Here is a 26,471-nt window from a genome sequence, read left to right as displayed (position 1 = left end):
AAACTTGCTAGCATTTCAGCGGAGATGTCTGAGCAAGCTGCCGTCATACGTCGTTTCATATCATCGGATGTAGTTGGTATGTATTCCTAGAACTGATCGGTGTCTTTTGGTTTGCAGCCGAGTGGATGGTCTCAACGAAAGGCTCTCTTCGATTCCGTGACGGTCTTGGCTGCAGAATTATAAACCTGTGTTGTAGGTTGAAGAATTGTAGGTCAGAGGTGTATTACTGAAAGGAAGCAGGTATACTCCGGTAGCTGAATACTTGTGACGTGCACATGTTTTTTTTATTTAAATTTTTTGGCCTGGGCTTTAGCTTGAGCGCCTCTGATTAACGCCCGCCAGTCGATTCACAGAGAGCGAAATTAGACTGCGTGCAAAGTAGAGGCAGTTCGACTGTTAAAATTTTAACAGTAAACTGTCGAAGTTTTAGTAATAAATTTCCTGAACTTACTGCCATCCAGCAAAGCTGTAGCACTCAAATTATACTTGGAACATAGAGCTGGCTGAAACCCGGAGGAGATAGCTCCGAAGTATTTAGCGAGGCGTGGAATGTACAATAAACTCTCAATTTTCCACGTGTGGATAATCAGGAAGTCCACCATGTCGCTATCTGTAGCCCTTACATATATCAATAACGCATCTACCCTCTCCGGGAGGCCGGCCGAAGTGGCCGTGCGGTTAAAGGCGCTGCAGTCTGGAACCGCAAGACCGCTACGGTCGCAGGTTCGAATCCTGCCTCGGGCATGGATGTTTGTGATGTCCTTAGGTTAGTTAGGTTTAACTAGTTCTAAGTTCTAGGGGACTAATGACCTCAGCAGTTGAGTCCCATAGTGCTCAGAGCCATTTTTGAACCTCTCCGGGACCACGTACATTCACTCTGTCAGTCTGTCACGAATGGGTAACGTTAGTAGCTAAAACAACAATAACTATTACACTGTCCAGTGCGCAGCCTATGTCTCCCACTTTTTTGAAGTTGAACATGTTTCTTTGTGTAGTAAACAATGTGCTGCTTGAACGCTGGAAGCCCTGGGCTAATTGTTGTGGAAGATAGTCAATGGTTTCTGTTAGTGCCGAACAGTGTCTGAAAGGTGGAAACGTATTATGTTAACGATAGAGCAGAAACTAGAAATAATATTAAAAGTCGAAGATGGCAGTATTGGTACGTGAAATTTAGCATTTATTTACAATATGGGTGAAACTACGATCCGTGATTTTCGGAAAACAAAGGCAAAATAGTTAAATTTGCTAGCGGATCTGAGTCATTTAAAATTTTGTCAAAGTGGATGGCTATGGAAATGTCCAAATACGCAGAACTGGATAAAGCCATTTTCAATTGGTTTCAACAGAAAAGAGCCGAGGGCACACAGTTATCAGACCCAATATGTGCCAAACAGGCTCAGGTTTTCTTATCTTGGGGACAAATTTTAATGCATCCACCGACTGGTTAACAAGATTTAAGTAGCTTCATGCTATTCGGCAGATTTCCTTCCAAGGAGAAAGGCTACTTCTGAATTTTGTAAGCATTTCCGTATGGTTATTGCACGTGAAAATTTAGAGCTGTACGAGAACAAATCGGACGAAACCGGGTTATTTTAGTTTTACAGACAGATCGTTGTGTGCCTGGTTATAAAACAAAAAAGAAAAGGATGACTGTTTTGTATTGTGCTAATGGCACGGGATCACATGAAGCTAATCTTGGTGTAATAAGAAACGTTAAACACCTCGCTGTTTCAGAGGAAAGGAAATGCTCAATTCACCTGTCCGTTATTTTCACCAGATAGGTGCCCGGATAGACCGCACACAATTTCAAACAAGGATTCATAATTGCTTTGTACCACAGGTGCGAGAACATTTAAGCTGAAGCGTCTACCTGCAAGAGCTGTGTTGTTACTGGACGGTGTACCATTGCATCCGAATGAAAATGTTCTGATTTCAGATGACGGGATGATATTTGTAAAATATTTCCCCCCTAATATGACAGCCTTAACCCAGCCAAGAATCAGGGTCTCATTGCTGCCATGAAGAAGACTTATAGAGGAAGTCTGGAACAAAAACATACTGATGAGGGTAGCAACCTTCAGATATTTTGGAAACAATGAACTGTGCCAGACGCAGTTTATAAAGTGGCGAATGCGTGGCGTAAGGTAAAACAGTCAACTACAGCCGAGTCATGGAAAAACGTTAATCTTAAAATTGACAAAATGAGTAATTCCGATGACGAAGAAGACTGCTCAATAGCAGAGGTAGTTGCTGTTTTGAAAAGTACTCCAGGGTATGAAAGTGTATTTGAAAGTGTATGAAAGTATCTCTGCATGGTTTGACCTAGACATCACTGGGGAACAGGTTATGAGATACTGAATAACAGTGATGTTGTTCAGCGAGTACAAGGGAAATCCGAAGAGGTGAATGACAGATGAATGTGACAAGATTCCTCTAATTTTAAAAGCAGTAATCAGTCATGCATAAACATTTCAGTGGTCTGAAGGGCTACTGGACTACTTGGAACAATAAGAAGACGTTCTCCTTTCTGGAACGTTGATGATGCGTAAAATTCGTAGTGCGATAAGTCAAAGACAAACCAGTTCACTGAGACAGAAATCAATTCAAGACTATCACCTTTCAAAGAAGTGTATTGTAATGTGAAACTGGATTATGCGGTATTTTCACACATACCATAATGATTAAAGTAGAAGTTATTATAATCATTAGTAAAGTGAGTTTAATTGTGACATTGTAATTAATTTTTGCCTTATAAAAGTCCTAATCATTACTGTGTTCTTTAATTGCGGGTTATAAGCGGAATTCCTTCATCCGCGGTTTTCAAGTCCCAAATTACCGCGGGTAATCTAGAGTATATTGAATATCCAAAACACAGATTAGACGCCACAGGCAGGGAAGCGTTCCTTGCTGCCAACAAAAATATTATGTCTGTCGAGGTTGAAACAGAGTCTAACTGTGAACTTATCTGGACACGAATAGCAGGCTAGGTGAACTCAAGTTAATTACTGGATGTTTTCACCGCCTACCTGATTTCTTCATAACAGTTATAGGATGATTGAAGGAAAGTCTAAGCTCAGTAGAGCCGAATTCTCTAGATCATTCAGTAATAGTTGGAGGCGACTTTAATCTACCGAGTATTGACAGGGACGTCTAAAGATTCACTGCATGTGGTACAAAAAATGGTTCAAATGGCTCTGAGCACTATGGGACTTAACATCTGTGGTCATCAGTCCCCTAGAACTTAGAACTACTTAAACCGAACTAACCCAAGGACATCACACACATCCATGCAGGAGGCAGGATTCGAACCTGCGACCGTAGCAGCCGCGCGGTTCCGGACTGCGCGCCTAGAACCGCTAGACCACCGCGGCCGGCGCATGTGGTACAGATGGACAGCTTTGATAAGTACTTTTGAACACGTTTCCCGGAAAATGCCTTCTACATCTAGTTCGACAGCCCACACGCAATGGTAATATTCTACACTGTGGTGATAACATGTCGTGGAATATCTCCTAATGACGTCATGTTGGGCGATCTGGATGGCCAAACTATTCGCTCGAATTGTCCAGAACGTTCTTCAAATGAACTGTGAAAAATTGTTGCCCAGTGAAGGGGCACACTACCACACACAAAATTCTGTCGTGTGTGAATATGAAGTCCATGAATGGTTGCAAATGGTCTCCAAGTAGCCTAACAGAAACATTTTCAGTCAATGACCGGTTCAGTTGGACCAGAGGATCCAGATTATTTTATGCAAACACAGCCAACACCATTATGGAGCCACCACCAGCTTGTACAGTGACTTGTTGAAAGTCTGGGTCCATGGCTTTTTGGGGTCTGGGCAACACTTGAACCCTACCATCAGCTATTACCAACTGGAATCGAGATTCACCTGACCAGGGCACGGTTTTCCAGTCGTCTAGGGTCCAACCGGTGTGGTCACGAGCCCAGGAGAGTCGCTGCAGGCGATGTCGTGCTGTTAACAAAGGCACTCGCGTCGGTCGTCTGCTGCCATAACCCATTAACGCCAAATTTCGCCGCACTGTCCTAATACATGCCTTCGTCGTCCACCCCACGTTGATCTCTGCGGTGATTTCACGCAGTGTTACTTGTCTGTCAGCACTGACATCTCTACGCAAACGCTGCTGCTCTCGGTCGTTAAGTGAAGGCCATCGCCCACTGCATTGTCCCTCCTGCGAGGTAATGGCTGAAATTAAGTATTCTCGGCATACTATTGACTCTGTGGATCTCAGAATATTCGATTCCCAAACGATTTCCGAAATGGAATGTCCCATGCATCTAGCTCAACGACCATTTCTCATTCGAAGTCTGTTAATTCTCGTCGTACGGCCATTAAGTCGGAAACATTTCAACAAGAACACCCCAGAATAAAGGACAGTCCCGCCATTGCACTGCCCTTTTATACCTTTTGTATGCGGTACTACCATCATCAGTATATGTACAATTGGCTGTCTCATATCGTTTGTCACCTCAGTTTAGTGACCTAACCGACAGTGTCACTACAGAGACACGGATCTCTGATCATGATGTCACTATAACGATGATGGGTGCTAAAGTCAATAAATTCATCAAGGACACGAGAGTATTTATGGTAGAACAAGCAGATAAGCAGTTGCTAGCATCTCACACAGTGAATGGACATTATTTAGTTCCAATACGACGGAAGTAAAGGAATCATCGGTAAAATTTAAACAATCTATTAATCGCTCTCTGGAGGCGTATGTGCGAAGTAAGTGGATTAAGGGTGGAAAAGACCTACGTGGATTAATAATCAAGTTCGGAAAAATCTGAAGAAACAAAAATTGTTGCACTGTCGGTTAAAAACAAAATGGTTCAAATGGCTCTGAGCACTATGGGACTTAGCCGGCCGCGGTGGTCTAGCTGTTCTAGGCGCTCAGTCCGGAACCGCGCGACTGCTACGGTCGCAGGTTCGAATCCTGCCTCGGGCATGGATGTGTGTGATGTCCTTAGGTTAGTTAGGTTTAAGTAGTTCTAAGTTCTAGGGGACTGATGACCACAGATGTTAAGTCCCATAGTGCTCAGAGTCATTTGAACCATTTGAACCACTATGGGACTTAACATCGGAGGTCATCAGTCCCCTAGAACTTAGAACTACTTAAACCTGACTAACCTAAGGACATCACACACATCCATGCCCAAGGCAGGATTCGGACCTGAGACCGTAGCAGTGACACGGTTCCGGATTGAAGCGCCTAGAACCGCTCGGCTGCAGCGGCCGGCGGTTAAAAACAGAACGCGCAAACATCGGCAGACAAAAGTTAGTTGAAATTTTGTGTGTCCGCAAGATTAATGCGCGAAGCATACAAGTTCCACTGTCATACCTTAGCGGAAGATCTTGCCGACAACCTGAAAAAATTCTGATCATACGTAAAATCATCAAGCAGGTCGAAGGCTTCTGTCCAGTTACTCGTTGACCGGTCTGGTGTGGCAATAGAAGGCATGAAAGGAAAAGCTGAAGTTTTAAATTTCACGTTTAAGAAATAGTTCCCGCAGAATGATCATACAAACATACCGTCGTTTTACTGTCGCAGATTCCCGCATGAGAGGACATAGAAATAGTCATCCCTGGCGTAGAGAAAGAACAGAGTTGAAAACAAATAACTCGCCAGGTCAAGATGGGATGCCTGTGGCATTGGCCCCTTATTCAGCTTGTATTTATCGTGAATTTCTCGCCCAGGGCAAAATGCCAAGTGACTGCAAAACAGCACAGGTGACTCCCATATATAAGAAAGGGGGAAGAACAAACCAGCATAATTACAGACCAATATACTTAAAGTCGATTTTCTTCAGGATTCTTGAATTCATTTTAAGGTCGAATATAATAAATTTCTTTGAGATGAAAAGTTTTTGTCCACAAATTAGCACGGATTTAGAAAGCATCGCTTGTGCGAAACTATGCTTTGCCTTTTTTGACATGATTTTCTATGAATTATAGACAGAGGTCAATAGGCATATTTCACGTTCCGAGATTTCCGGAAAGCGTTTGAAACGGTGCCCCATTGCAGACTATTGGCAAAGGTCCTGGCATACGGAATAAGTTCCCATATATGTGAGTGGGTTGAAGATTTTTTGAGTAACAGAACCCAGCACGTTGTCCTCGACGGCGAGTGCCTCAGAGACAAGAGTATCGTCAGAAGTGCCCCAGGGAAGTGTGATAGGACCGCTCACATTCACTGTATAGATAAATGATAGTGCAGACGGGGTGAACAGCAATTTACGGCTGTTTGCTGATGACGCTGCGGTGTACAGGTAGGTGTCATCCTTGAGTCACTGTAGGGGGGATACAAGATGACTTAGAATTTCCAGTTGGTGCACTGAATGGCAGCTTGCTCTGAATGTAGAAAAATTTAAGTTAATTCAGATGCGTAGGAGAAACAATCCCGTTCAGTATTAGTAATGTGCTGCTTGTCAAAGTCGCATCGATTAAATATCTAACGTTGCAAAACGATATGAAGTGGAATGAGCACGTCCGGTTGATAGTCGGGAAGGCGAATCCTCTACTTCGTTTTGTGGGGAGAATTTTGGGAAAGAGTAGTTAATTTCTGAAGTAGATGGCTTATAGAACGCTAGTGCGACAAATTCTTCAGTACTGCTCGAGCATTTGGAATCCCACTAAGTCGGATTAAAGGAAGACATCCAAGTGATGCAGAGGCATGCTGCTAGATTTGTTATCGGCTTGTTCGATCAGCGCGCAAGTATTACGAAAGTCCTTCGTGAACTCAAATGGGTATTCCTAGAGACACTATCGTGGAAGTTTAGAAAACCAGCATGAGGCCGACTGAAGATCAATTCTACCGCCGCCAACGTACGCGACCACGAAGGTAAGATGACAATAATTTGGCTAGTATGGACGCTTAGACACAGCCCAATTTTCCCTCGCTCTGTTTCCAAGTCGAACAGGAAAGGAAATGACTAGAACTTGCATGGGTTACACTCTGCCACGTACCGCACGGTCGTGTATATATAAATGTAGAAGATACAGAATAAATAATTCTGAGGCATTACTTTTCATCACGCTCCCGTAAGTGAGAAGTTTCTGTTTGTTTCTGTTTGTAAAATTGGTTGCAATCTTCGCATGAGATTTTATAAATCACTCCGTTCGAGAAAATTGTAATTTTTGTTTTTCTTGGTTTTATTTTCGTTTGTAGGGTGTTACTGGTACGGATCGTCATTTTTCACCTTCATCGTTTTGAATATTTAATTGAGTTTTCCTGAAATTCGGCAGACGCATTTGTGTTTTTGCTTAAGGGGGGTAGACCGTCAAACGGGCCGACTTCGAGAAGGAGAGGCACCACAGGACTTTATAATTTGCACTGTCTATACTTTTACAAATAAATTCATAAAACTTTGTCAGCATGACCTGGAAGGATTCAGGATTCACACTCATAGCAGAGGTAGTTCAAAAACACGAAAAAATAATATTTTTTAAATGTGAAATTTCATGATTTTTTTTCACTTACTGTTGGTTGCATTTGTTACTATAGGTACACTTTTCTTTATAAGTAAGAGAGATTCTTCGATGAATTTTGCACAGCTTACAAACCATACTTACAGAAGTATGAAACTCTATGGAAAAATGAATGGGCTGTTACTTTTTAAACTTTGTGTTTAGAGAAAACTCGAATTTTATAGTTAATTATCTCAATTTTCACCACAGTTTTTAACAGATTTGGGAAATTCTAGAGTTTCATACACTTTTAAGTATGGTTTGCATGCTGTGCAAAATTCATCGAAGAATCACTCTTACTTATGAAGAAAAGTGTACCCACAGCAACAAATGCAGCCAATACCAAGTGAAAAAATGATGAAATTTCACATGTAAAGAAAATCGTTTTGTTATGTTTTTGAACTTCCTCAGCTATGAGTGTGAATCCTGAATCCTTCCTGGTCATGCTAACAAAGTTTTATGAATTTATTTGTATAAGTATAGACAGTGGAAAAATAAAATGTCCTGTGGTGCCTCTCCTGCTCCAAGTCGGCCCGTTTCACGTCCAACCCCCCTTAAGTATGTATCTTGTGTTTTTTTTCTTTTATTGTCAGCGTTATTTCTGTATTTACGTTTTTTGTTTTTGGTTGAAGCCATTGATTCTATAATCTGACTACTATTGCTGGATTAAAAGAATCGCGGATGCGGATAACGCACTTTCGGATGCACTGCAGAAGGAGATAGCATTTTCCTATCCGCGAAGAGCTCTACCCGTAACAGTCGGTACGACAAAAGTACTCCCTCGTACGCACTTTCAGTGTTTTTTGAAGCAGACGGGGACGAATGAAATTATTGTGTTGAGGCGACGAGACTCTGTTTGTTAGGATTGTTCTGGAAGAGTGTAAGGCGAAGAAATCCGTGGGGCAGGCGGCAGGTGAGCGTGATTTGGCCGCTATCACTTGTTGCATCTGGCGCGGTGCGGCGCGGCTGTCGCTTCCGGCCGGTGGGACACGCGGCCCAGGTGCGCCAACATCTGTCCCAACTGTTGCTACAACCTGCACCAGATTTGGACCAATGAGAGCCCACCAGCATTGTTCTGTACGGAGGCGCAGGCGCGCCGCCTGCACCCCGGATTACTGCACCATCATCGCTCTGCGTACCCATACAGCCCCTCCAGCGGCTCGCTACATGCAGCTTCCCGAGACGAGCCAACAGGAACATTTCTCTCGATACGCACGTACTCTGCTTTTGAAAGTAAGAGGTTCGTAATTTTTAAAAGTAGTGTGCTCCGTTTTTCCTTTTTTTTATTTTACTCTGGGAACGGCTCTCGTATAGTCATGTCAAAAGATACAAATGTTTGTATGAAAAACCCGTAGACAAATAAAGTCTCGCACTGGGTGCATAATTGGAATTTTTCTGGTGTTCTACGTTGTAGGTTCATTACCGTACAATATTACTCTATACTGGTCATATTACCGTAGTTGCATTTTCTCACTTTTACCACAATCGCAGTAATAATTTCTAAAACTTCTGCGTACATTCACTGAAACTAGATTTTCTGTCTACAACTTTAAGAGAAAATCGTCTAACGCCATATAACTGTCTGTGGAAGACCGTGTCTATCCTACAGTGACCGATTTTTTAATTTTCTTTATTCGTCGAGTGTAGCACTTCAGTGTATGTTCAGTATCAACAAGAAAAGCGATAAGAAATGCAGACCGTCTCTATAGAAAGTAAGCAGTGGCTAATCAATACACCTACAGACTAATGTCCCGTATAATGTAATTACATAGTTTAAGACTCAAATAAGGAGCTCTGTGCTGTTATTAACGTGTCAGACGATAATGTTCATTCGAGCTCTGGAAAGCGTAAATAAAAATCTAACTCGATTACATCTTGTAATCTGAAGCAAGTCTGAAGCTGAATATTTGAATTTAGGAATTAATATAACTACAGCAGTCCGTCTCCTTTTAGCGTTGTTTACTTACAATACATTACTAGCTTTGAGTGAGTAACTACTTACCTTCTGATGCTTGGAGGCATTTGTTTTTGTTTATTTCTAAGGAAACAGCACAGCTTAAAGACGCGTGGATCAAGTCCACGAGTATTATATTCGTAGGTGAAAATCATCATCACTGCATCCGCGAACTGATTCGTGAAGATACGTAGCGATCTTTTTTACCGAGACAATTGTTTACTTCGTAATTTGACATTTGTGTTGACTGTTGGACCGAACTGTTGAACACATAATATAACATTGCTTGTTTCGAGCATGTTAATATGCTCGGCACTCTCTCGAATCAAGTTATGCACGCATGAATAAACAAAACCAAAATGGTGACTGGCACTATAATTAAATTAATACCTAAAACTGCATTCGAAGGTAATGTTGTTCTGTATAAACATATAATGGCTTCGAGACTTTAATGTTTTGAGACCATTTTAGGAAAAGCATTATCATGGAACGTCCAAAAAAATCGATGATGTCGTGGTCCACTTTGGATTTGGTTTGAAGTGATTTAACAAAACGTAAGTCATTATGGCCAGACGGACAATTCGATTCCCCCTCTTCTTTAATACGATTCTCGTGTTACAGCCACAGCGCAAATCTTAAAGGTACAAAAGCAATAAATTTAAATTTTACATTGTGGTTGTTTGAAATTTCAGTGGTTTAGATTGTACGGTGCTTACGAAAGCTACGTGAGACGCGATGGGTTCAGCCCTGACGTTACAGAAAACTTGACGCAACAGATAAAAGCATTGCTAATTTGAAACACAAAATGTATGTGGACATTTTTGTTTCCACCACCGCAGACAGAGGGTCATATAAACTAATAATACTGAATAACAATTTCAGATTCATATTCGTTTTATAATCATTTTCTTTAACATGCTTTTTTACTGTGTAGCTACATGTATGTGGCTAAAAATGTTCCAATGTAAATACAAGTTATTCCGAACGCTTATGCGAGTCATACGTGAACATCCGTGTATTAAACTGATAATCCCGTTCTACTCGTAAAATTGTATTATTTATTTTCCGAAGAAAATCATAGAAAAATAGTACTTGTTCATTTGCAAAGCTAAAAATATGTTTCAAGAAATTGGAAAAACACATCAGACATGAAAACTGGGGCTTCATTATTCATCAATTCCCTGGAGGTCATTCTGCAAATCGTTACAATCTTCTGGCGTTGCTACTTCGTTTTAGACAACCCCATCATCTGCGAACAGCCCTAGAGAGCATCTGACTCTTTCTACTAGATAATTTATATTTATTGTAAACAGGAACGATCCTATCACACTACCTTGCGGTACACCGAAAATTACCTTTAAAAATATTCAAATGTGTGTGCTTTGCTAAGGGACCAAGCTCCTGAGGTCATCGGTCCCTAGTCTACTTAAACTAACTTAAATTAACTTACGCTGAGGACAACACACACACCCATGCCCGAGGGAGGACTCGAACCTCCGGCGGGAGGAAATTACCTTTACATCTGTCGATTTAGTTCCGTTATGAGCGACATGTTGAGCTCTGTATGCAACGAAGTCTTGAATCCAGTCGCAAACCTGCTCCGATGCTCGATAAGCTCGTATTTTTCTCATTAAACGGCAGTGCGGGACTGTATCAAGTCAAGTCAAGGAACACGGCATCCTAAAGCCGGCCAGGGTGGCCGAGCTGTTCTAGGCGCTTCAGTCTAGAACCGCGCGACCGCTACCTTCGCAGGTTCGAATCCTCCTCGGGCATGGATGTGTGTGATGTCCTTAGGTTCGTTAGGTTTAAGTAGTTCTAAGTTCTAGGGGACTGATGACCTCAGAAGTTAAGTCACATAGTGCTCAGAGCCATTTGAACCATTTTTGAATACGGCATCAACCTGAGCGCTGTGGCACTGTGGATGTCAAGGAGTAACATAGCGAGCTGAGTTTCGGAGGGTCTATGTTTGCGGAATCCATGTTGATTTTTCTAGAGCGGACTTTCCTTCTCCAAGAACTCGGCAATTCTTGAGCATAAAACATGTTCCATAATTCTACAACCGGTTAACGTCAACTCTGTCGGTCTACATTTGTGTGCCTCTGTCCTGCGGCCCTTCTTAAAAGCGGGAATGTTCTGCGCTTTCTTCCAGGTGCTAGGTACCCTTCGTAGCACAAGCGATCTTCGATAAATTACTGCTAGAAAGGGAGCAAGTTCTTTTGCATAATCTTTGCAGAAGCTTATAGGTATCTCATCTGGTCCTGACGCCTTTCCACTACTATGCGATTGTAGTTGTTTTTCTACTCCGCGGTCGGATATTTGAATATCTTCAATTTTGACGTTCGTACGACGATTGAAAGGAGGGACAGTGTTACGATCTTCCGCGGTGAAACAATTTTGAAAGACAGAATTCAGTATTTCATCCTTCTCACTGCCATCTTTCGTTTCGGTGCCAGTATGGTCACTGAGTGAATGAAGAGATGGTTTTGACCCTCCCACAGATTTCACATCCGACCAAAACCCTTAGGGTTTTTACTCAGATCGGCTGAGAAAGTTTTAATTTCAAAGTCATTGAACGCTTCTCTGATTGCTCTCCTTACGCTCATTTTCGGTTTTGTTTGTCAGCTAGGTTTTTACTTCTCTCGAACCTGAGGTGACGTTCTCTTTGTTTATGTTGTAGTTTTCTAACACGGCTATTATACCATGGTGGATCTCTCCCATCCCTTAGGATCTTACTCGGAACACATTTGTCTAGGGCAGATTGCACCATTCCTTCGAATTTTTTTCCATTTTTCCCACGTCTTCGTCTTCATCACCGAATATTTGATGCTCACTGCTCAGATACTCTGAAATTTGTATACTGTCAGTCTTGCTAAGCGAAAATATCTTTCTACCTTTCTTAACATTCTTTGTCAGACCCGTTGTCATAGACATGATGTGCTAACGAGTGTAGCTGCATTAACATATATAGAGAGCAGGGGAGCCCTGCGCGGAAGCAGCAACAGGCATATACATCGCCTTTACTCAGAACTATCATCTTGAAAAATCTTATACTTGTTGTTTTTCTTGTGCCTTTGTCCCTCATCTGCGTAGGGTCGGCATATTTACCAACCGATTTGGCTTGCTGAATTGCAGTGGTGGCAGAATGCCCTTCCTGTTGCCACCCCTTTACCCCCTGGACGAAATATGCGTAACTAATGTCTTTCAAACTAATATCTTTCTATATTTCACGACCTGCCGAGCTATATTGGAACAGTGTGGCTGTTTAGGCAATGTTGTCGAATTAGTGTCAGAGGGAAAGTCACTGCTAGAATTAATGTGGCGCAGTTCCCGTTGTGTTTACATTCCGGTTGATTTGCAATCGGGTTTAGCACGCCAATGTCTCTCTCATTCATGTTTTCTCTTTCCTACAGTCACAAGTTCGAGTCCTGCCTCGGGCATGAATGTGTGTGATGTCCTTAGGTTAGTTATGTTTAAGTAGTTCTACGTTCTAGGGGACTGATGACCTCAGATGTTAAGTCCCATAGTGCTCAGAGCCATTCTAACCATTTTTCTCTTTCAAATACATATTATGGAGCAGATCTTTATATGATTGTGAGGAGAGCACAACTTAAATCATGAAACATTAATCTGACTTATCTGTGTAGGATCCTTATTCGTTTTAGGATCACACAATAATATTTATGTTTCGTTCCTTTCATCAATTTAATCAAACAAGTTACGAGTTTTTTAAACCTGCCCGGATAGCCGTGAGTGTTTAAGCGTCGCTTCTGAAAGGGGGAGTGTGGAAGTCGCGGTTCGAATCTGTCCGGCAGATTAACGATGAGGGTCGGTGACCGACCAGCCTGGGTGTAGATTTTAGGCGGTTTCTCACATCCGACGAGGTGAATACTGAGCTGGTACAGAAGTCCCGCCACAATTACAAGATTCGCAAAACATTTAGAAAAGTTTCGCACGCTTCAGTAACAATAACACTACACCAAGCCAGTTGGGTAAACATGTTCCATCCAGGTAACGGGGTGGCGACAGGAAGGGCATACTGCAACCCCTCAAATTCAGCATGCCAAATCCGTTGATAAACAAAACGACCCTGCGCAGATGTACGACAAAGGAACAAGAAAAACAACAAGTATAAGATTTTTCAAGATGGTAGTACTGAGTATCTGTGAGGATTACACCATGCCTTATGCAAAGGTAATGCTTTGATTCAATTGATACTTCTGCTCAAAGCAATTTATTCAAACATTGGATACTTCTTAGCATTAGTTAATTATTTGCAGATCATGAAAGGCAAGTCCGCGACAAGGTTTCCGGGCCACAGCATGCGACAGTGATAATCGTATAATAATAATTAAAACTCAAATCTCTCTAATATTTTGAGGCAAAATTTAGACTAAACTGCGTCAGATTTATCACAGGACGAACTGAATAGGGGAAAGAGACGAAAAGGATACCAAGCCGTTACTGAATGTAATGGAATAAGATTTGAAAAGACGCTTGTAGTTGCAGAAGAAAGAGCAAATTGCATAATGCCCCAATAGACATATCGATACACAATAGTGTGACTTTGAAGGAAGAAGCATGTAATTGATATTTACTATTACTAAGTGTACCCATAGTAGTGAGATCTCAAAACTGCTTTTGTTATTGACCACGAAAGTAACATAAGTTGGTTCTCCTCTTTCCCCACAGATCGTGGATAAGCTCTTGATCAGGAGTAAGAGTGATACGCTTGTTCCTCAGAGCGTAATTCTGCTCCTGGGAAGAAAGAAGTTTATAGCTGAAGGTTCCGTCGACGACAAGGTACTTAGTGTGGATCCAGAATCTAGGAATCAGGAAATAAATCGACAGTGTCGTATGTAAGGCACCGTCATGACATTCACCGTAAACGATTAAGGAAAATCAGATTTTGCATTTTGTGATTGACTCCAGATGACACGCGTGACAAAGAGGTTCCACTTCAGCTGGAGTGGGTCAGTGTGAACGAGGAAGGTTACGTAACGCCTGAGGCGCAATAGAAGTAGTCCCGTGGGGACAGGCGGCTGCGTTAGCAGCGCCGTGGGGTTCGACGGGAGAGGAAGGAGAGATTACCCAGGCGAGTGTGTCTTCTGTCATCGCGACCGGAAGCTGGACCGGCGCGCCTCCACATGGACGACACCTTGCCGCTTGCCGCTTGCCGCTCTGTACCAGACGGCGCTTCCTGCGCACACATGTCGCCCTGCGTCCCCAGGTAGGTTTCGTCTCCTGGCGTCCGTTCACTGCACCGATTATCTTATCTCCATCTTCCCTTCTACTTCACAACCCTTAAAAACTTCTACTAATTTCTGAAAAATCGTGATTTGCACCAGTAACATTATATCACTTTATGAAGAACAGACTGTTTCACTCCACCAACAGACCACACTCAAGCATCTACCTATAAGCAATGAAAAATACCAAAGTTAGCCACAGCGACCACGATGCCGTGTTTCTTGACTTCCGCAAGGCGTTCGATGCAGTTCCCCACAGTCGTTTAATGAACAAAGTAAGAGCATATAGACTATCAGACCAATTGTGCGATTGGATTGAAGAGTTCCTAGATAACAGAACGCAGCATATCATTCTCAATGGAGAGAAGTCTTCCGAACTAAGAGTGACTTCAGGTGTGCCGCAGGGGAGTGTCGTAGGACCGTTGCTATTCACAATATACATAAATGACCTTGTGGATGACATCGGAAGTTCACTGAGGCTTTTTGCGGATGATGCTGTGGTATATCGAGAGGTTGTAACAATCGAAAATTGTACTGAAATGCAGGAGGATCTGCAGCGAATTGACGCATGGTGCAGGGAATGGCAATTGAATCTCAATGTAGACAAGTGTAATGTGCTGCGAATACATAGAAAGAAAGATCCCTTATCATTTAGCTACAATATAGCAGGTCAGCAACTGGAAGCAGTTAATTCCATAAATTATCTGGGAGTAGGCATTAGGAGTGATTTAAAATGGAATGATCATATAAAGTTGATCGTCGGTAAAGCGGATGCCAGACTGAGATTCATTGAAAGAATCCTAAGAAAATGCAATCCGAAAACAAAGGAAGTAGTTTACAGTACACTTGTTTGCCCACTGCTTGAATACTGCCCACCAGTGTGGGATCCGTACCAGATAGGGTTGATGTAAGAGATAGAGAACATCCAACGGAGAGCAGCGCGCTTCGTTACAGGATCATTTAGTAATCGCGAAAGCGTTACGGAGATGACAGATAAACTCCAGTGCAAGACTCTGCAAGAGAGACGTTCAGTAGCTCGGTACGGGCTTTTGTTGAAGTTTCGAGAACATACCTTCACCGAGGAGTCAAGCAGTATATTGCTCCCTCCTACGTATATCTCGCGAAGAGACCATGAGGATAAAATCAGAGAGATTAGAGCCCACGCAGAGTCATACAGACAATCCTTCTTTCCACGAACAATGCGAGACTGGAATAGAAGGGAGAATCGACAGAGGTACTGAAGGTACCCTCCGCCACACACCGTCAGGTGGATTGCGGAGTATGGATGTAGATGTAGAAGACAAAAATGATCTTATATCCACAACAGATTCGTCACGTAACCTACACTTAAAAGACGACATCAGTTATGGCGTGTGTATCAAGCTTATAACTAAACGCAACAGAGCAATAAAACCTCCTACTGACATTTACCGTAGTGTGTTAATGAGGTGAAATACGTGATCAGACTCAAGTGATACAGGTTCTTCTATGACAATTAGAACGTCAGAGATGTTCTGCAAGGGTAAGTGAGTAGTTATACAAAGTGTCTTTCTGATGCCAACGAAAGATGATAGAGTAATTAAGATTGTATTACTATTTATTTATCTTCGGGGAGCAGCTCTGGAATGTATTCTTCAATCTTTGACATTGCTACTACGACGGAAGAACATATGCCATTTCAGTCTTGTCATAAGCTTCGCCCGTGAACACATTATCTTAGGCGTGAGTCGAGTGCTTTCCTGGATTCTATGATATGGACGCAGTTGATCTAAATACAAACTGTCATTTCTTGACATATTTCTCGTAAGTGATGTCGTTTTTTAAATACAGGTCATTTGACAAATGTGTTGTTGATGTATGATAATTGTTTTTATTTGTGATTGCTGAGGAGAATAATGGCCTTTATCATTATTTATAGATGTCTAAGGATGGTATGTTACTTGATCGAAATTGGTTGTTTCCAGTAAAGGGACGTACAGCCATTGTGTAAATCAGAATTTTTCTAAAATATTTAGTAGCTGTAACTAATCGTCTCCTTAAAATAAAGTGAACTTTCAATAGTGTTGGAAACTTGAGAGTTCATCTGCATCCGAGTCCAGTGTGAAGGGGAAACGTCATAAACATTTTTTTTTCCTTTATTTAATCACTTAGTATTTGTTGAACAGGAAAACAAGCGACTTTGACTAGCGCCTGCGTCAGCACCTGCTCGAATCAGCAGAGGTCATAATGTGTCTACCGATTTCAGAGTAAAACTCGCTACCTAATCTTTTACGTCCAAGGCACTAGAACAGCCTGCGAATACCAGAAGAGGTGGCCATTGTTCTCAGACTCACCAAGTTCGTGGCTCTGAGTAAAAATATTTTAAGTTCATTATCATGTTATTACCATTTCATTGTCCTTGGGGTGGGAAACGGCCCCTAAAGGCGGAAGAATCAGCAATGATCAACGGCATGAGGATACAAAAGGCAATGGAATCCACTGCATTAAAGACACATAACGTGTATCCACAGGACATGTGGCCTGTTATTGAGAGAGTGATGATGATCTCTCCATTGGCTAAAGATTCCGGAATAGTCCCCCATTAGGATCTCCGAGACGGGACTGCCAATGGGGAGGTGACGATGAGAAAAAGATTGAATAACCAACGAAAGGATAAAGTTCTACGAGTTGGGGCGTGGAATGTCAGAAACTTAAACGTGGTAGGGAAGCTAGAAAATCCGAAAAGGAAAATGCAAGGGCTTAGTCTTAGACACAGTAGGCGTCAGTGAAGTGAAATGGAAAGAAAACAAGGATTTCTGGTCAAATGAGTATAGGGTAATATCAACAGCAGAAGAAAATGATAGAACGGGAGTAGGATTCCTCATGAAGAGGAAGGTAGGGCAGAGACTGTGTAACTGTGAACAGCTCAATGATAGTGATGTTCTTATAAGAATCGACAGGAAACCAACACCGACAACTGTAGTTCAGGTATACATGCAGACGTCGCAAGCAGAACATGAAGAGACAGATTGAAAGGGTAATGCAGTACGTAAAGAAAGATGAAAATCTAATAGTCATGGGAGGCTGGAATGCAGTTGTAGGGATAGGAGTAGAAGGAAAGGTTACAGGAGAATGTGGGCTTGGGACAAAGAATGGGAGGGGAGAAAGACTAATTGAGTTTTGCAATAAATTTCAGCTAGTAATAGCGAATACCCTGTTCAAGAATCACAAGAGCAGAAGGTATACTTGGAAGAGGTCGGATGACACGGGAAGATTTCAGTTAGATTACATCATGGTCAGACAGAGTGTTCCGAAATCAGATATTGGATTGTAAGACTTACCGAGGATCAGACATAGACTCCGATCACAATGTAGTGATGAAGAGTATACTGAAGTTTAAGAGAACAGACAGGAAGAATCAATGCGCAAAGAAGTGGGATACGGAAGTAATAAAGAATGACGAGATACGCTTGAAGTTCTCTAAGGCTAAAGATAGAGCAGTAACGAATAGCTCAGTAGGTAGTACAGTTGAAGGGGAATGAACACCAAAAGGGCAATCAAAAAAGTTGGGAAGAAAAACATAGGTACAAAGAAGGTAACTACGAAGAAACCATGGCTAACAGAAGAAATACTTCTGATGATCGATGAAAGAAGGAGGTACAGAAATGTTCAGGGAACTTCAGGGACACAGAAATACAAGTCGCTGAAGAATGAAATAAATAGGAAGTGCAGGGAAGCTAAGACGAAATGGCTGCATGGAAAATGTGAAGAAATCGAAAAAGAAATGATTGTTGGAAGAACTGATTCAGCATAGAGGAAAGACCAACTAACCTTCGTTGAAATTAAAAGTAAGGGTGGTAACATTAAGAATGCAACGGAAATTCAACTTTTAAATGCAGAGGAGAGAGCGGATAGATGGAAAGAGTACATTGAAGGCCTCTATGAGAGGGAATAATGGAAATACCGTGTGGCTAGGGCCTCCCGTCGGGTAGACCTTTCGCCTGGTGCAAGTCTTTCGAGCTGATGCCACTTCGATGACTTGCGCTTCGATTGGAATGAAATGATGATGGTTAGGACAACACAACACCCAGTCCCTGAGCGGAGAAAATCTCCGACCCAGCCAGGAATCGAACCCGGGCCTTTAGGATTGACATTCTGTCGCCCTGATCACAAAGCTACAGGGGGCGGACGTTTCAGTTTATAATGCTCTATAACGCCCAGAACAACATTCAACCGGGACCGCGAAACCATGTGATCAAGAAAGTCTACTAAATTAAAATAGCATATCAATAACGTTGTAGAAAGGACGAGACTGGTTTGTAAATTTTTTTATCATGTTTTATTGTAGCAAGAAAATGTTAGTGCTGGTAACACACAAGATTTATCCTAACTGATCACAAACGTAAGTATTAATTGTTGCTTGATGGGGCATTTCTTGCACTTCTGTTTTAGGTTTTATAGTTTTTTTTAATTTTCTGTCTTATAGCTACTATTAAATAATATTTATACAAACTGTTACACGCACCAAACCTTTATCAGTTACAATTTGAGCTTTTTAATGAGAACTGATGCTGGAAACTTCTATTCGAACAAAATATTTACTCTTTTTCTCTTTCCTCCTGTCTTTATCTGTTGACTTTGCTCCTAAATAAAAATATATGTTTTTCTATGGGCGTGACATGGGACGTTTGATGTCAGCTCATTTGTGCATTCACATCCCCTCTCTACTGTAGCTCCTCCCTTCTTTAACGTGAAATACCCCATCTAGTGAATATTCCTGGTGGGTGCAGTTAACCAGGTAACAAAAATAACTAGTAAGTGGTAACAGGTATCTGGTACAATACACAAGATTCAGTAGTGTTGGACAAAACTGGAATCTTGATTCATTTAGAGAGGAAACTCGAAGTCACGAAAAAATTACTTGTACCTACAGTAGTGTGAATAGACTTATTAACAGCTGTATACAGGCAATAATTGTCTTGCATCTTGATACTGCGATATCACTTAGTTCGTAGAACGCAGATTGCAGTGAGGTAATATCGCTATTTCAACAGTCACATTCAGCTGATCATATGTGAAGTAGAGTTATATTTCCAGTCAACTCGACATTGAATAAAAGTTAAGTTCCAAAGAAATACTAAACTGTATCTCACCCTTAGACGTACACCGTCCTCTGTTACACTGCCTAAAAGAGAAATGAAGCGCCCAAAAGACGTGGTCGGATGTCATCGTAACTTCGCACATGTAACACAATCAACGAGTATGTAAATTATCAGAGTTGCAATACTCTGTGACAGGTAGTACGACTCCCAGACTGCGTGGGGCGTGAGTAGCACCAGGTGATGAGTAATCATTGTGAGGGACTCGCAGATGCAATGTGCTTGAGTGAGACAGCTTTGTTGTCGAGCGGTTCTAGGCGCTTCAGTCTGAAACCGCGCGACCGCTACGTCGCAGGTTCGAATCCTGCCTCGGACATGGATGTGTGTGATGTCCTTAGGTTAGTTAGGTTTAAGTAGTTCTAAGTTCTAGGGGACTGATGACCTCAGATGTCCCATAGTGCTCAGAGCCATTTGAACCATTTGAGACAGCTTTATCAGCACCTGATAGAATTTGAAAAGGGCCTCATTGTGTGTCTCCATTTGGCTGACTGGTCGAACCGTGAAATATCTAGATTTTGCGTCATTCGGATGTGAATATGGCCTGATGCCGGAACGCATACTAACGTGAGGGCAGGCATACCCGCCATAAAGTTTCTGGTCGTCTGCATCTTACCACCACAAGGTAGGGTCATGTACTGTGCACCAAGCACATCGTAACCCCATCACATCTCACCTCCCATACGAATAAAGATAATGAATATCGTCAGACATTCTGTGCTATCTCACACCATGTTACCACTCCAAACGCAGCCGTGGACTGTTGATGAATGCATAGTGTTCAGTAGTGAATCACGGTTGTGCACTATCCCCTGTGACTACCGGTGGCGAGTTAGGTGTCGACCCGGGAGTTTCAAGGTTTTGGGAAATTTCATCGTGCGGGGAGCCATCGCTTCTGACTTCAGGTCACGGCCGAGACTGATTAACGGAACCTTGACGGGACAACGGTATGCTATGGACATACTGAGTCCTCATTTATTATCTCCCATGCGACAACACCTTGATACCATTTTCCAACAGGACAATGCTCTTTCACACGTGGAACTTGACTCTATGAACTGTCTACGTGACTTTGAGGTGCTCCTGTGGTCACCACGTTCCCCAGATCTGTCCCCCATGCAACATGTGTCGGACCAGCTCGTTCGTCAACTCCGACCCAGTACCACTATATAGGATATCAACAATTTTGGGCCAGCTAACGTTATGAGAATGTACAACAGCTTTGTGGCACAGTTCCCAACCAAACCACTGCTCGCATCCAGGCCATAGGTGATGAAACGTCATATTGTTAAGTGCAGTCATATTGTTAAGTGGAGTCAAATTTGGTCTAAATTTGACTAGATCTTGTAATCACTGAAATAACGTGTCATATCCTCTTAATCTGTGAAGCTTCATTTCATCTCCTCTGCCCTATTAGGTACTTCACATTTTTCTCACGCTGTGTATATGTTGATGAAAGACATATGTTTTGAATCTCCTACAACGCAGCATTGGCTTCACGACACGTGTTGCTGAACAGGTATTAGTTTGCAGCTATTCAAAATGCATATTAAAGTAGTATATGCTCACTGAGAGGTTAGATTATTCTGTTGAAAAATTCGTAGGCCATGGTCCTAATGCTACACGAATTGCACAGAGCGGTGAAGATAGTTTCCAAGATCCCCGCCACGGCGGTCACTCTTGCTTGACTTGGGTAAAAAAGCAGATCCAGCCCATGGCACGTTGTTCATATTTTCATTATGTCTCCCGGGACTAATGCCAAGGGTAGCAAAACTGAAATCAGCACTGAACTGAGCTTTCAGTGGTTTCCCCAAATGATTTAAAGTGACTTTTAGTACGGTTCAAAATTGTGTAGTAATGCTGTAATTCCCCCTCAATATCTGTATTTTATTAATAATCCAAACTGACATGTTTCGAGTTTCGGAATAATAAAAGTACTATTTTTCAAAATATAGCCTTTACTTTTTTATTGTTTTTGGGCGAATTAGGCCTATTTGATTGCTTTCCACTTAATTTAATTGCATGCGCTATGAAAGTATCAATCTTACAATGATCCTAGGAAATAAAAACTGAAAAATAAATAAATTACAACTAGAGGCGAAATGTCTGGGAACCGGTATACACTGAAGTGACAAAAGTCTTGGGATACCTCCTGATATCGTGTCGGACCTACTTTTTCCCGGCGTAGTCACGTAGCTCGACGTGGCGTGGACTCAACAAATCCTTGGAAGTCTCCTGCAGAAATACTGAGCCATGCTGCTTCTATAGCTGTCCACAATTGCTAAAGTGTTGCCGGTGTAGGATTTTGTCCACGAACTGACTTCTCGATTATGTCCCATAAATGTTCGATGGGTTTCCAGCTATATTGTGCTTGTATCACACAGAGCCACTGTTTTAAGGAAGTAGTTTTCCTCTTTTACGGCTCTATAACGTAGTCTATAGCAGAGAAACCGGGAAGAAGGATGTATCTCACGTGCTTGAAATATATTTCTGACATTGCAATATTAACAGCACTACAGTCCATACGACTGATAGGTCGGAAACGCAAGCGATCTAATGTTATAGCCCGTTTTAAGTGCAGAAAGTTGTAGCCTTAGGAGTGCGTGTGTTTATATCCTCTCTTACCGGCACCTTCCAGGTACTGATCCTAGACTCAGGAATAATACTTTAAAATTGATAGCTTGGTTGATTTTCGCAAAAATGCTTCAAACTCCATCTGTCTGGAGCTCCATCACCCATAAAAATCACCCGTTTCTTGTTCTTCTTCATCGTCTGCTGTTACATCACAACACGTTCATATCTGTTACTATACATCGGTAAGGAGTGCTAACCTCCTCGACTCGAGAAATCTTGCGCACTTGGATGGGCGAGGATTCGGCAAGCTCCATTCATTTACGGGACATGGAACGTAGCGGTCTACTTCTGGTCGACTGCAGATTAAATCGGTAAGGGTGCTGCAGGGCGGGCTCGTCAATGACACTGTGGGGGGTGGTCTTTCATTCTCTTTTTTTCTTTTTCTTTTTTTTCTTTTTTTTTTTTTAGCACTATGCGACTTAACTTCTGAGGTCATCAGTCGCCTAGAACTTATAACTAATTAAACCTAACTAACCTAAGGACATCACACACACCCATGCCCGAGGCAGGAATCGAACCTGCGACCGTAGCGGTCGCTCGGCTCCAGACTGTAGCGGCCAGAACCGCACGGCCACTCCGGCCGGCTTTCGTTCTCTAATTTCACCCTAAGACTGCGAGAATGCTCTGTCACTCCCATGCACTTAGGGATAGATCGTAAATTAAGCACTATGCTCGAGGTGCTAGGAATATGTAATGCACTGTCTGGCATACTTTGATGATTCGAGAATTAACAATGAATGGACGTATTGCACAGTCATCTATCTACATTCACAATGATACTCGCAAAGTAGAGAAGGGGCTGTTTCGATATGATACTTATGTTGGGAAACATGTTGTCACATTACTGTAAAATTGTTCACACAACCAACTGTATTGATTATTGTTTCAGTACATCAGGGGTGTCTTTTCCATCCCATCTGTCCATTGGTACACTGTTGGTTACCGCATAATGATTGACTGACGTAGCTTGTTTGAGTTGGAGAAAGAGTTTTGGTGAAGGGACATCACCTTCTGGAGACGGATAGTACCGAAACAGTGATCATGTGCATGACTGCAATATGAGGAATCAGTCAAAATGGAATGCGGAGTCATCAGCTATTCCATCACTGTGACAGATGAGACAGTAGAGGTCGTCAATCACTTTTGGGCAGCAGTTTGGAAACTCTCCACAACGCCGCCAAACTCTTCCAGTTTCCTTGTGTTGTAACTGTCTCTCATTCAAAATCAACCAGCATGTATGGCGTGTTATGGTAGCCAGAGTAACAAGATGATGTACACCGTGCAACGTCTAGTTTTCTGCGAGAGGCAGTGGATCAGAACGTGATAATGTCAGTTAGAACCTGACACCGACATCGAGGTCGTGGCAGAAAAACAAAATATGTGGCAGTGTACAAAGCATGTTACACCAGAAAAAAACAATGTTTCAAACAACGACTCAAGGTCACAGGGAGCACCTCTTGCGACTTACAGTATGGTTTGGGGGATACAGTCATCCTCCTACAGTACAGGTGATGAAATTTTAATCTGGTCTGTGCAGTGGATCAATACGCTATACTCGTATTTAATAGCATCGTCACGTGTGCTCGATGCCGGTTCACATGTGGTATTTTTTTCGATGTATGGGAGGAGAAAGATGTGGTAAAAATCTTATCAAGTTCTCTATCGGATGAAGTTAGTGGAGCTTTTATAGTACGTAATTTTTCTCTGGTGGATGGAATAGAATAACGATGATAGAATGTTGGGGTGATAAACGTGAATGGGCCCTGAGGGACGTGGATCTGTAGTACCTGCTTGTAGTTTGGAGAAGCACCACAATGCAGTAGCAAAATCCTCGTCATTCTCCCAGTCCCGTACTGTCTTTTATACTACTTCATGTTGCAGGAGCAGGTCTCATTTCTGTCAAATGGTCAAAACAGAGTTCTGTCGCAGTAACTCAGCTTCTCCTGTTTCTGCACGGATTGCAGGAGGTGGTAGATATAGTTTCCTCCGACCCCTACTCAGTTCCGACCTACATTGGAACGATCACGTGCGCAAGGCTGCAGCGATAGTAGCGTAAGGTCTGAAGGGACACCTGCAGAATGCATAGGCTTCCTAAAACGAGACGGGAATTTTACTGTAGCAGATAGGTTCGAGGAAAAAAAAATTTCAAATGTGTGTGAAATCTTATGGGACTTAACTGCTAAGGTCATCAGTCCCTAAGCTTACACACTACTTAACCTAAATTATCCCAAGGACAAACACACACACACCCATGCCCGAGGGAGGACTCGAACCTCCACCAGGACCAGCTGCACAGTCCATTACTGCAGCGCCTTAGACCGCTAGGCTAATCCTGCGTGGTGGTTCGAGAAAGGTGACTCGTTTCGAGATATGAGAGTGCCAGAAATATGATTCACTTGTGGCTGCAAATCATTAAAAGACTCCTCCATAGGATCCAACGCATGTATGTGGTTGAATTTGTAGAACAGTTCTGAGAGTGACTTCGATCTGCTGAGGGCGCTTTGGCCACCCTTGGTTGTGGATGGCCGCCGACCTCGCACAGAAATTTCTAGTGCTGCGAGGAGTGTATACAGTGCTGTCTGTCTTTGCGGTATATGTACAAATGATGTCAAAGGGCTGATTTTTTATGGCGCAGGATACGAACTGTATGTTTACTACATTGACACAGTACACTGAAAGGATATATAGCTGGGTTGGAGATCTGTTTCGCTCTCTAATATTCAATCACCTGTCCTCAGTGGAAGAGCAGTGTAATTGAGTAAGAGTCTTTCCATATTTGACGATCTGTAGGCCACTTTGCACGGTTTAATTGTCGGTGCAATATGGTGATCTGTACAAAATACAATCTAATGCTCTATTCATTCACAAGACATTCTTTGTGCCAGGACACAGGAGCATCTACAAACTGATTCAAATAAGATGGAGGCAAGGTATGTACAGAAAGTTGTGAGAAAGCAAGTGTTCAAAGATAATTTGAAGCAGACCATCCATCTCTGGCACGGATGCTGTCACTCATCCGCCACTGTGGCATCAGGACATCTCCAGACCTGTAGCCGTAGGATGCCGAAAATTCCGGCCATTTTTTTCTCTTCTGTAAGACAGAGCTTCGAATTCTGTTTGCATAATAGTTCTGATTCTCTCCCCCCCCCCCCCCCCACCTCCTGGTGTGCCGGCCACTGCGGCAGAGTGGTTCTAGGCGCTTCAATCTGGAACTGCACTGCTGCTGCTGTTGCAGGTTCGAATCCTGCCTCGGGCATGGATGTGTGTGATGTCCTTAGGTTAGTTAAGTTTAGGTATTCTAAGCCTAGGGGACTCATGATGTCAGATGTTAAGTCCCATAGTGCTTAGAGGCATTTGAATCTGAACCCACATCTATGCTTAGAGAGTGCTCTCTTTCCAAATGGCAAGAATGCTTTTATGAGTAATGGTGTTTACACGAGCATGCACAGGATTTTATCGGTGAGAATGTTTAACGTTTCTGAGATGTATATTAAAAGCAGGATGAACATTTCACCTGATGCGTTAGCCAGGCTGGGTAGGTGTGCACAGCTAGACGGAGATCGCATGTCCCATTCAGATTGCTAGAAACAATGCACCCTGTGCTATTGTGACATCAGTATCTGCATGTATCGTGTCAGCAACAGTAAACACACATGCTGCCCAGAGGCATCTTGCATATGGGACTGTTATGAGTGTGCCTTGGAATTCTTGTGACATCAGTATAACACTCAAAGAACGCTAAATGTATACCTGAAAACAGACCTAAGTATCCTCTTCTCACTGTAGGCAGCAGCGGCCTGAGAGTGATGGCTTGAACTGGCCTGCATCCAGTGGTGGCTCGCTGTGCTGTCGACATGTGCACACCCTTGGAACATCTGCACTCTGAAAATAGGTCTTCGCTCCGTATGGTCGCGTCAGCAATGGTGCCTAGCTGATCGCGTATTTTGAGAGGAATTTCTCATGTGTCAAGTATGAAAGGGATGCCGCTGCCTCATGCTTGAGGAACCAAACGG

General features: G+C 42.6%; 1 protein-coding gene across 1 annotated transcript in view; it reads right to left on the bottom strand.

The window, feature by feature from the left end:
* LOC124721306 (neurogenic locus protein delta) overlaps positions 1-26,471 on the bottom strand; it is a 1,352,207-nt gene that overhangs the window by 79,116 nt on the left and 1,246,620 nt on the right. The gene's annotated exons all lie outside the window — the stretch shown is intronic.

This window comes from Schistocerca piceifrons, chromosome X, assembly GCF_021461385.2.
Source record: "Schistocerca piceifrons isolate TAMUIC-IGC-003096 chromosome X, iqSchPice1.1, whole genome shotgun sequence".
Taxonomy (NCBI): domain Eukaryota; kingdom Metazoa; phylum Arthropoda; class Insecta; order Orthoptera; family Acrididae; genus Schistocerca; species Schistocerca piceifrons.
This window is presented reverse-complemented; position numbering and strand designations above follow the sequence as displayed.